Below are 12,739 nucleotides of genomic sequence, written 5' to 3'. Positions count from 1 at the left end.
TTTTGTACTCTTTTTACATAATGATGTGAATTTATTAATGATACATTGGGGGACCTGCCTGACAACCAAAGCAGAATGTTCAGATAATTAAATTTGCAAGCCCTATGTTTGACCCTGTAATTTCCAAAATCCCATAAAACCTGTACACGGGGGGTACTGTTGTACTCGTGAGACATTGCTGAAAACAAATATGGGAATTTTAAAGCAGTAAAATGTGTAATGATGATGATGCCGTCGGTGAAAAGTCAGTTTTTGTGTAAAAAATTCAAAAATACAAATATGAACACTAACTTTGGCCAGGGTTTGTGACTAAGTGGCTACTAAAAAAAGGCTGGACATAGCACACTTTGAATATCCTGGGATGTCTACTTTTGCAAATTGTATGCCACTGTGGGGTCATTTTCATTCCTGAAGCACATGGAATAAGCAAAGCTAGGTGGAATGGGCCTTGACAGAGCTAGGAGGCAGGCCTATGGAGGAGTGTCACTTGATTGGGCAATTGGTAAAAGGGGAGTGGCTTAGTCATATAAAGATTCGCCATTTTAAAACTGGGTTCCATTTTAATTTGAAATCTTTACCTGTTGTTAGCTGTTGCTGGCTTCTGGTTGGGATTTCTTCTTCTTTGTTTTTCAGATGGATTCCGTGGCTGAGAGTGATATGGCAGCGATCCTCGAGGGCGTGAAGGCGGCAATCCGGCAGCATGGCACAGCTTGGATGGAGCAGCAGCTGGGGGCAGCACTGAGCAGGGCGGGTCCGTCGGCGGCGCCGGCGCGGAGGACTTCGCGCCGGACCAGGCCTCCACAACGCTTGAGCCCTGATGCCGGTGCTGGCGCGGTTAGGAGTCGCAGCCCGTCAGCAGGCAGGACAGGGACCGGCAACAGGAGAAGTGGCGGCCGGGCTAGGATCCGCGGAGGTAGCGGCCCGGAGGCGACCGCGCACCAAGGTCGGCAAGCAGCATCTGAGGTGTGCGGTCAGGACAAGATGGCGCCGAGGAACGCAGAGGCAGCGGGCTCGTTACCAGCAGCGGGCCCCGTTGGGAGCAGGGAGCAGCCCGCAGGACAGAGTAATCGCGGTGAGTCGCCCCCTGGGTCAGTTAGGGCAAAGAGGGGTAAAAAACAAGGGTTGTCAAATGAGGCCCTCTTAACCCGTTCAGGTTCAGCATATGATGGGGCAGCCAGTAAGGGCTTGGACAGCAGGGGACAGTCAGCACCTGCCACCCATTCCAGGGCGGGTAGGGCGGCACCCAGAGCACGCAGCGGGTTGCAGCAAGCGAGGGCTAGGCCGCAAGCACCCCTTCCATCAGCGCAGCGGCCGCAGGTGACAGGCAATAGGACTGCTCATAGGGCGCTGGTGACGGGTGGCGGGGTCACAGCAGGCAGTGGCATGGCCCCCTCCAGAACTGGCACAGAGATGGGGCGCTGTAGGCCGACAGATCAGCGGGCGGGCAGGGAAGGCCGCGCTCAGGATAGGTTGGACAGCCCCGTTAGTTGGCGCAGAGACAGGGGGGGTGATAGGGGATCTCGTCATCGCTCCAGGAGTAACCGGCGGAGCAGACAGCGCAGCAGCAGCGGGGAGTCTTCGGTTGGGCGTTACCGCGGCTCACCCGTTCGGGGTCCAGTCTCGCGGGGGAGTGCATCCAGGTCAGCGAGCGGGGGCTCTCCTGACAGGCGGGACAGAAGTTCGTCCGGGGACGGGTGTGGCAGAAAGGGCCGGCAGGCCAGGAGTAGCAGTACGCATAGAAGCGCAAGGGATGAGGTTAGGGAGGATTTGGGTTCTGAAGACGGCCTCCCCAGTTGTGCTTCTTTCATCCACAGGTCATTGGAAGTCGGGTCAGCGGGCCGCAGGAGGCCTAGGGACGGCGGAGAATTCGCAGCAGCATCGCCAGGCCCATCGCATGGCGGAGTTTGGGATGCAGCCCCAGGATCAGCAACACCACGGGGTTTGGTCGGTGAGTTGCACAGTACACCACACTCTGGAGATTTATTAGAGGGCTTAAAATCGTTCCTTACATCTTGGAGTTCAGGGCTGGATAAGGGGGCTTCTTTTAGCAGGGCTTGGTTGCCAGGATCGTCGAGTTTGGGGTCGGGGGTGATTCCGGTCTCCGAGCGGGCGGGGAGCGGGGCAGGTGAGTTGGCAGCAGCGTCAGCGGGGTCAGTAGCCACAGAAGTGGCTGCGGAGAGGGACACGCTAGTGGGGGAGATTCCGGATGCAGCACGGCAGAATGTACACGTGTCGTTTGCGGGTCCGCTAGGGTGTCACCTTAAGGTGGAAGTTAAAGAAAGGTTGTGGAAGGGTGAATTTGTGGAGATCTTCTCCTTTCTCCCTTTAGATAAGTACCTAGATTTGAAGGAAGAGGATAAAAAGGACGCTAAAAAAGAGGAGGAGGAAAAGCAGCGTAGGTATAGGAAAATCCCGAAAACTTTCGGGAATTGGTTACGAGCATTTTGCATACTGGCGAGTGTGCTGGGGGAAAAGGCCCCTGAAAAATGTTCACAACTGTTTTGTTACTTAGATGGGGTGTGGGAGTCTTACCGCACTTATGGGGGGCTAGCCTGGTGGCGGTACGACGAGCAGTTTCGCCAGAGGCTATCAGCTAATCCAGGGATGAGGTGGGATCAGATGGACCTACCGTTATGGATGAAGCTGATGATGTCCCAGAAGGCGGCTCCCTTTCAGGGGGGGGCTGGCGACGGTGCCTCTTCCACCGCGTCGGCTGCGCAAAGGAAGGGTTTTTGCTGGCTCTATAACGAGGGCCAATGTAAGTGGGGTGCCTCATGCCGCTTTAAGCATGAATGCTCTGGATGCGGAGGGGGGCACGGTTACAACCGGTGTTTCAAGCTGGGTAAGTCCACAGCACCTAGCTCGGCCAGAGGTGCTTCAGCACCATCCGCTGCCACTGGGTCGGTCACCGGTGAAGGTAGACGCGATGCTCCCGTGGCTAAACAGCTACGGTAAACGAGAGGATGCCTGTTTGTTGTTTGAGGGATTTACGAAGGGTTTTATCATTCCCTTCCGGGTGCGGGTTGTGGCACCTCGTTTCCGTAATCTGCGCTCCGTTGGCGAACATCATGATGTAGTGTGTGAGAAATTGCTTCATGAGGTTCGTCTGGGCCGGATGGCGGGACCGTATATAGAGCCTCCGCTGCCCGATCTCAGGGTTTCCCCTCTAGGCTTAGTGCCAAAGAAGGAGGCGGGAAAGTTTCGCCTCATCCACCACTTGTCATACCCGAAAGGGTCATCGGTCAATGATGACATTGACGGGGCTCTCTGTTCTGTTTCCTACGCATCATTCGACCGGGCGGTCGAGCTGGTAAGGGAGGCAGGACGCGGAGCGTTGTTGGCTAAGGCGGACATAGAAGCGGCTTTCCGCCTTTTGCCCATTCACCCAATGTGTCACCACTTATTGGGTTGTTTTATTGATGATAGCTATTTTGTGGATCTGTGTTTACCCATGGGATGCTCCATTTCATGTGCGTACTTTGAGAAATTTAGTACGTTCGTGGAATGGGTAGTGAGAAAGGAGGCGGGCACCAAGTTTGTGGTCCATTATTTGGATGACTTCTTGTGTGTGGGGCCGGCCGGCTCTGACGCTTGCCGTTTCAGGTTGCGGTGTCTCGAATGGGTTAGCCAGGTTTTTGGGATACCTCTGGCTCGCGACAAGACCGTGGGGCCTGTTACTTGCCTTAGTTTCCTAGGACTTGAAATTGACACGGTCGCCGGGGAATGTAGGTTGCCAGCGGATAAGTTGGAGTCCCTGCGCGACGCTATTTCAGAGTTGCGGGGGGCAAGGAAGGCGACACTGCGGGCTATACAATCGTTGTTGGGATGGTTGAATTTCGCTTGTCGCATTATTCCGGTGGGTAGGGTATTTAACCGGTTCCTAGCCAAAGCCACGGCGGGAGTGCGGTCACCTCATCATTTTATTAGAGTCACCTCTCCGATCAAGGAGGACTTGGGGGTATGGGAGACCTTCCTGAAGGATTTTAATGGGAAGGTCTTTTTCATGGAAAAGTGTATTGAGTCGTCCGAGTTGGAATTCTTTACCGATGCATCTGGGAGTGTAGGTTTCGGGGCCTACTTCGCGGGTCAGTGGTGTGCGGAAAGATGGCCCGAAAGGTGGGCAGTCAGCCCGCTGATTCGGAACTTGGCTTTTCTCGAGCTGTTCCCATTGGTGGTGGCACTCTCCTTGTGGGGCCAGGTTTTACGCAATAGGAGAGTGGTTTTCTTTACAGACAACATGGCTGTTGTGGAGGCTGTGAACAATCTGTCAGCGTCATCGGTCCCAGTGGTCCGCTTGCTTCGTCGGTTTGTTTTGTACTGCATGCAGTTGAACATTGTTTTTCGTGCACGTCATGTCCCAGGTTTCTTAAACGTAATTGCTGATGCTCTTTCTCGCTTTCAGTGGGAAAAATTTCGGGCGGAGGCTCCGAACGCGCAAAGGGAGGGTCTGCCATGTCCGGATCTGATGTGGCGGCTCGGGACATCTTGCTTGGAAGACTGATCAGGGATTCGTTGGCTCCGGGCACGTGGGCAGCGTATAGTAAAGTGTGGGAAAGGTGGGACGAAGCAGTAGGCTGTACAGGGGACATGGTATCGGCAAAGGTACGTCTCGAGACTCTATTATGGTTGCTCTGCCGGCTGTTCGCAGGGGGTGCTTCCCCGGCAGTGGTTGGCCGGAACTTGGCAGCACTGGCGTTTCTCTTCAAGCTCCGTGGGTGGGAGGATTTGACAAAGTCGTTTATTGTGCAGTTAAGGGTTATCGCAAGGGGAAGTCTGTCCCTGACAGTAGGAGGCCGGTGTCTTTCACGGTGCTTCTGCAGCTACTGGGGGTCTTGCCAAGTTTGTGTTTCTCGCTGTTTGAGGTCTTGCTATTTAAGGTGGCTTTTGTATGGGCCTTTTTTGGGGCATTTCGGGTGAGTGAGATTGTAAGTGGGAGTAAGCTTAGGCAAGGGGGTCTTCAGTTCGAGGACGTGGACTTGAGGGTAGCAGAAGTAGCTATTCGGCTAAGGCGCTCGAAGACTGATGTCTTTGGGAGAGGTCGGATGATTAAGCTGTCTGCTATTCCTCAGGTGGAGGCTTGCCCGGTGGGCTGTGCTCAGCGATATGTGGAAGTCCGCCCAGAGGGGCGGGGTTCAATTTTTTGCCATGCTGACGGCTCGGCGTTGTCGAGGTTCCAATTCACCAGGGTCTTTAAGTTGGGTTTGGAGCGCTTGGGCATGGATCCCTCGCAATTTGGCACCCACTCGTTCAGGATCGGGGCTGCCACAGAGGTGGCGAGATTAGGCTTGGGGGACGAGTTGGTTAAGAAAATTGGGAGATGGGAATCGCTTAGGTTCCGTTCATATGTACGACCTGACCTGTTATTATGAATCAAGTTGATGTTTTGGCGGTACAATTCAGGTTGGCCGTGGTTATAAGTTATTTCTTTTCTTTTCAGGTGGAGTCGCATGGATAGTAGGCCACTCATATGTCTACTGGGCTGAACGGAGGGCTGCAGTTCGGAGACAGGGCACGCAGCTCGGCTTTCCGTTGAATGTATTACGTGTGTTGTGGTTTGGTTTTCGTGGTTATGGTTGGAGAGACACGTGTTTGGATTTATTCCGGAGGATAGGGCAAGGGGAAGTCCCCGAGTTCATATTGTTCCACACAGGGGGGAATGATTTTGGGTTGGTCCCGCAAAGGGAATTAGTTCGTGGGATTAAAAGGGACTTGGATAAGTTGAGGTCTTTGATCCCCGGGGTTGTTATTGTTTGGTCGGAAACGGTACCGCGTTTCCATTGGCGTCATGCGAGGGATTTCGCAGGGATGGCAAGATATAGACGGAAGTTCAATAAGTTGTTGGCAATTTTTATTAAGAGATCTGGGGGGGTAGTAGTGCGGCACAGGGAGCTGGAGGATATGTTACCGGGATACTTCCGGCGTGATGGGGTTCATTTGTCTGAGGTGGGTTTGGATTTTCTTAATTTGGGCTTTCAAGATGGTTTGAGGCAGGCTTTGTTTATTCGGGGTGGGGGCGCCCAGGAGGCTTGAGGGGTCAAGCTCTGTGCTGTGGCGGGGGATGGTTTAGTTTAATTGGGGGTAGGTCGGTTTTTGGTAAGTGGGATAGGTCAAGAGGAATACTTACCTTTAGATTTGGTGGTAGGTTCGAGCTCGGCGGTAGCTACGAACCTGGGGGTGTAGGGGTGTCTCGGTATGCCCCTACACTGGAAATGGATGCCCTTGGTGGCTGGGACAATGGGGTAGGGGTGTCTTGGTATGCCCCTACAGTGGAAAGGGATGCCCTTGGTGGCTATGTTATGGTGTAGGGGTGTCTTGGTATGCCCCTACTGTGAAATGGGATGCCCTTGGTGGCTATGATAATGGTGTAGGGGGTGTCTTGGTATGCCCCTATAATTGGAAATGGTTGCCCTGGGTGGCTGTGTTAATTGTTTATGTTATTTATGATATGTTACATTGTCATATGGTATTATGTAAATATGTTTGAGGTCATTGTCTGGGTATTTAGTTATGTTAATTGGGGGAATGTCTTTTCAAATGTTGGTGACAATGACCTCTTAAATTTTATATCTTATTTTATATATATTTATGTAATTAATAAAGCCGTGGAATAATTTTGCCAAATAATCCTTGTGTCTGTGTTTATTGGAGGTTAATTGGTTATAACTGGAATAGGCCAAAGAGACGACAATGCGCATGTCATGAAGCCCATGGAATAAGCAAAGCTAGGTGGAATGGGCCTTGACAGAGCTAGGAGGCAGGCCTATGGAGGAGTGTCACTTGATTGGTCAATTGGTAAAAGGGGAGTGGCTTGGTCATATAAAGATTCGCCATTTTAAAACTGGGTTCCATTTTAATTTGAAATCTTTACCTGTTGTTAGCTGTCCCGCCCACCCTCCCTAATTGTATGGGTTAATGGTTAAGATTTATGACTCTCCCGTTTTGTCACGGCGGCGGGGGATGGTTTAGTTTAATTGGGGGTAGGTCGGTTTTTGGTAAGTGGGATAGGTCAAGAGGAATACTTACCTTTAGATTTGGTGGTAGGTTCGAGCTCGGCGGTAGCTACGAACCTGGGGGTGTAAGGGTGTCTCGGTATGCCCCTACACTGGAAATGGATGCCCTTGGTGGCTGGGACAATGGTGTAGGGGTGTCTTGGTATGCCCCTACAGTGGAAAGGGATGCCCTTGGTGGCTATGTTATGGTGTAGGGGTGTCTTGGCATGCCCCTACTGTGAAATGGGATGCCCTTGGTGGCTATGATAATGGTGTAGGGGTGTCTTGGTATGCCCCTACAATTGGAAATGGTTGCCCTGGGTGGCTGTGTTAATTGTTTATGTTATTTATTATATGTTACATTGTCATATGGTATTATGTAAATATGTTTGAGGTCATTGTCTGGGTATTTAGTTATGTTAATTGGGGGAATGTCTTTTCAAATGTTGGTGACAATGACCTCTTAAATTTTATATCTTATTTTATATATATTTATGTAATTAATAAAGCCGTGGAATAATTTTGCCAAATAATCCTTGTGTCTGTGTTTATTGGAGGTTAATTGGTTATAACTGGAATAGGCCAAAGAGACGACAATGCGCATGTCATGAGCTGCCCAGGTTTGCACAGCAAACCAGTCTGACAAATTTTTACTTGTATAAACTGAAAAGGGGAAAGCCCTATATGTGACCCTCTTAGATTCCAAAAATATGTGTATTTGAATGCAGTATGAAGTATTCACAGTTAAAATGCCATGCAGAAGCATGTCTTCATTTCTCACACTTGTTTAAATTTTATTCATTTTAAATTATGTTTCAAATATAAATATTTGATGTGAAATGAACGCCCCATTTCTCCTGAGCACAATGATATATAATAAGTGTGAGTGCCCTTAACATAAAACAGGTAAATAATGGTTGAACAGACCTATAGCTCAAATTCCAGGTTTTGTTAAGGTTCAGAACTTGTACAATTGCCTTTGTCCTTAGGTACATTAAGGGGGTCCTTAAGGACTTAAGGGGTTTCCACAGTTCATGCTGCAAACAATAAATAGTTGTATCTTTTGTTAAATTTCAAGGGTTATTTATACAAGGGTTATTTATACAGTATAGTGCAATTATATCCTACAATACTGAATATAGTATAATAGGTAAGAAACAATAAAACAGTATGAACAAAGTAAATATATATTGGACAATAACCAGAAAGGTAATAACCAGAAATTTCTAAAGTGAAAGGTATTTAGAGTACCTCCATCTTACATTAACAGTGCCCAATAAGTGGCACTTAAACATCAGAGCCTAACTGCATTTCACATGGAATTGTAACATGGAATTATATGTAGCCTTCAGAGAGCTATCTGGCTATATATTTTAACAATGTACCTTTTTAATTTCTGATGAACTTCTGACCTCCCTAATTGAAAGAACATGGGTCTTTTTAAGGTTTTTATTTCTGCTATTTTTTATTTTAAAGGGACACTATAGGCACCAAATCAACTTTAGCTTACTTAAGCAGTGTTGGTGTATAGATCATGCCCATAGAGTCTCACTGTTCAATTCTTTGCCATTTAAGAGTTAATCCACTTTGTTTATGCAGCCCTAATCACACCTCCCTGCATGTGCCTTTTTACACCTTTCCTAAACACTTTATGTAAAAATAGATCTAATGTTTAAACTTCCTTTATTGCACATCTAGTTTAATTTACAATGTCTTGTCTCCTTCTCTGCTAATTGCCTTCTACACAATGTAGGGGCCTTCTCTGTGAGTCAAGTTCAATTTACAGAGCAGAAGATAAAAACTTCTAAAGCAAGTTAACATTTGACAGAAAATGAAACAGCCAAGGAAGGTGTGACTAGGACTGCGTGGACAGAAACAAAAGTAATCTAATTCCTCAGCTTTTGTTTCCTATACTATCCCTTTAACCCCTTAAGGACCAAACTTCTGGAATAAAAGGGAATCATGACATGTCACACATGTCATGTGTCCTTAAGGGGTTAAGAGCATTGGTTTAAAATCTGAAGAGTGTCAAGCTTTATGGGAGGTGTAGTACACAATATCTGGAGTGCTGAAGATTGTCTACCCCGAAGCTAGAGGCTCAGGACAGCCAGGACAATCACTTGAAATGGGTTTGAGAGAAAATAGGTGGAATGCACCCAAAGTCTCCTCGCACAACCATTTCTACTATACACTGACCTGGTTATGTTGCATGTAAGAGCAATAATGATAATAAAATAATAATGCCACAATTAATGAAAATGTTGCTGTGTATCATCACATGCACTTTTTGTAAATGTTTAACAACTCTGGTTACCCCATTATGAACATATTCCGCTTGATGAGCAGAAGCAAGCTGATTGGAGGATTCATAAAGTGTTAGCTAAGATCCTTGTTGCCACTACCATTTGCGTTATAAGAAACCATAGATGTTCATTGTAAATTCACAATACTACCTCATAAATATATTTAAAAAAATGTTCTATATATCTTTTAAAATATTTACGGGTTTTAAACTTTAACAGTATAGAAAACTAAATTTTTTCCACAGAAGTGATAATTTAAATAATGATCAATGTTTTTGACCCACCTGGGCCTTTATCGAGATCAAATAAACACAACATAAACCAAATTTGTTTTTGAAAATGATCGTTATTTACCTATAGAGATGGCATGTACCAAAACCAGCTGTTTACATTAAACAATGATGTATGTGCACAAAAGCATTCTGTTTTCATAATGACATCAATATTGAACGTGAAAGCAAGTTACAAATACTGAATTAACATTTCCAATGCACTAGGTTTATGTTTTACTGCAATACACGTTTTAGAGTATAACCACAGAATAAATAATAAATGATTTAAAAAAAATATGTTTTTAAATCAAAATATTAAATGTTTACAATGGCATTAAAATCAAGAAAGAAAACTAATGTAGCAAAAAGGTAGCATGGATTTGAATAAGCGATGCAATTGAGAAACAAAAAAACCAAAAAGAATACCCCTGTATACTGTATGAAGGATAAGGAACGAAGTCTGCATCAAAAAATTGCTGCAAAAAATGCAAACTACCACTGCTTGTTTTTACAAAGAGATACATATATTGAAGAAAATATATGCATGTGGAGCTATGTATAGCATAATACAAAGTATAATAATTGAGTCATTGAATCAAAATTATCATTATGTTCTGGAGAGAATTTAACATAGGTACTGAAACAACGTGAAACTTAAAAAAACAACGTACACCTGCAAGAAGAAAAAAAACAGGGAAAATTAGAAATAGAAATGTTTTTTAAAAAGACAAAACAGTAATACAAATGCATGGATCAATCTGCAGTTAAATAATAAGGTAGAACGTTACTGAGATCATAAGATATTAGTGCAGAGTCAGCTCACAGTACCAATTTCACAATGTATTAAATAGCCTCCTCATTGCCACTGCAGCTGTACAATATGATCACTCTGTATTGGTTATATTGAGTCAGATATCTCGGTATTGAGCCCAGCACTATGTACTTTATATGTACCTTTGTGTTATGCCCATCTTTGTGTATTCTATGGGTATCTAATATTGTGTCCAGCTTGTGTTTTACATGGCTATCTCTGTAATATTATATCCAGTTCTGTGTATTGCATAGGTATATCTGCATTGTTTCTGGCTCTGTGTAGTCTATGGACATCTTTTTATTGTACTAAACTCTGTACAGTATATGTTTCGAATATTGTTTGGATAACTCTATATTATAGCTAGCCCTGAATATTGTATACGTGTCTCTGTGTGCAGCTCTGTATAGGGACTACTCTTAGGACTTTAGTACATGAGGTTAAGAGGACAGAGCACACCAGGTCTAAAAATAGTGACTATGGAGGTAAAGGGCAGTTAAAATCCAGGAGTCTAGATGGAGTCTAGTGGCTCTCCATCTTAAAACTTTACCGGCAGCCACTAGTGCTTAAAGTATTCCTTTAACTGCTACACTAACACTAAACATTCACCTCTACATTACACTAACGCCAACCATTAACCTCCACACTACATTAATAGTTACAGTAATACTAGCCATAACCTAAAAATATATGGTAATATAAAAGATACATAGCAGTGAATTATTCATCACAGGAAAATAATGCCTTCTCTTGAGTTCTTTGAGACTTGTATAAACCTCTCATGCTCATGTTCATTCAAATAAACAACTTTATTTTGTATTTTGTTTATTTCTGTACCAGTCACAAAAACATGTTGGAATAATTTAAAAAGAAATAAATTAAAGGCTAATAAAAGCCAGGTAACTCTGAGAAATATTTTCTCAGAACAAAAGACACGTTCAATTTGTTGCTAATAGCTGCAAATCTGATGAATATTTAAAAAAAATAGTAGCATGAAGCTTTTATGCTTTTGTGATTTTTTTATTTTTCTATGTAAAACAAGTTAGTGTTAGGTAAAAAAATATATATATTTTATAGTTAGAATTTTCTGTACAAAATAGCAAAAAAATTTACAGATTGTCTCTAGTAACAATGGATTCAATGACATAATGTAACTGTACTTACTTAACTAGAGACCAAGAAACCAAGCTACCACAGCCCTAATTGGACCCAAGTGAATCCGAGTCTAAGTCCTATGCAGACACTCAGAATGAAATAATGATTTCCTTCCTACAGCATACGTGGTCTCTTAATTGAATCCTGTCTTTATTTACGTAACTATGATGAGACATGCAAAGCTCTGAAAGTTCTGTTAAGTATTTTTACGTTTCACAAACCACAGTCAAATACCAATTTCTTTAACATTTTTATACTGTACATATGGTTTACTTTTTATCTTACTTTGGATTAAGGGAGTATGCAATTGTGTTGAATATATAAACACTGATCGCTATAATTCTGTCTAGAAGGCTAATCTTGCTTTGAATATCCACCTCTATTTACAAAGCATCATATTCCTTATTTGATGGTAGACATGGGGACTTGTTGATTATAATGAGCTGTAGTTCCTATTATCATCCTCATTTATGAGCCATCTAATCCATACAAAGTGCTGCTTTATGCATGAATGATAATGCGTATTATAATGTAATGTAATAATTCCCAGATACAATGCATCTGCTAAACATTTCTAAACCGGAAAAACTATGAAGAATAGAATACTTTATATAGTACTTTCCATAATAATAATATTAAAATCACTACTATGGCATTACAGGAGAATGTTAGTTTAACTAACTATGAAATGTCGCCATTATACAAAAATGTTCCCACATTTTAAAATGATCTTGATACTTTATGTTAATTAGTAGCTCATGCAAGTCATGTGCATGTAATTGTTAGATGTTTTTTTAGATTGTTAATGACAATTTTTTTATTTGCAATTTACATTTGCAAGAGGAAATTGGGCATGCACAGTTTTGGGGAATGAAGTCATACTTTTACACTTGAGCAGTGGAGGTTGGGCAATAGAGGCAATTGGGGTGGAACCCAAACAGTTTTTTGGGGAAAAGTAAAGTAACCCAACAAGTCATGGAGGGCACCGCCCCTCCATATTTAAACTTCTTCAGCCACCACTTCTTTGAGTATGCTTGTTTTAAAAGTAAAGGAATATAAATAAACGCTTATACAAGCATATGTTCTTATAAAATGATTTCAATAAATGCATACCGGAGAAGTGGGAACTGATAGTGTATTACTGGATGTAAAGATTTTCAAGGTGAGTGGGCAGATTCCCAGGTCATGTACACTGGAACACATTGGATG

This window comes from Pelobates fuscus, chromosome 1 (genome assembly GCF_036172605.1).
Source record: "Pelobates fuscus isolate aPelFus1 chromosome 1, aPelFus1.pri, whole genome shotgun sequence".
Classification (NCBI taxonomy): Eukaryota; Metazoa; Chordata; class Amphibia; order Anura; family Pelobatidae; genus Pelobates; species Pelobates fuscus.
The sequence above is the reverse complement of the archived record's forward strand: the minus strand, read 5'-3'. Positions refer to the sequence as shown.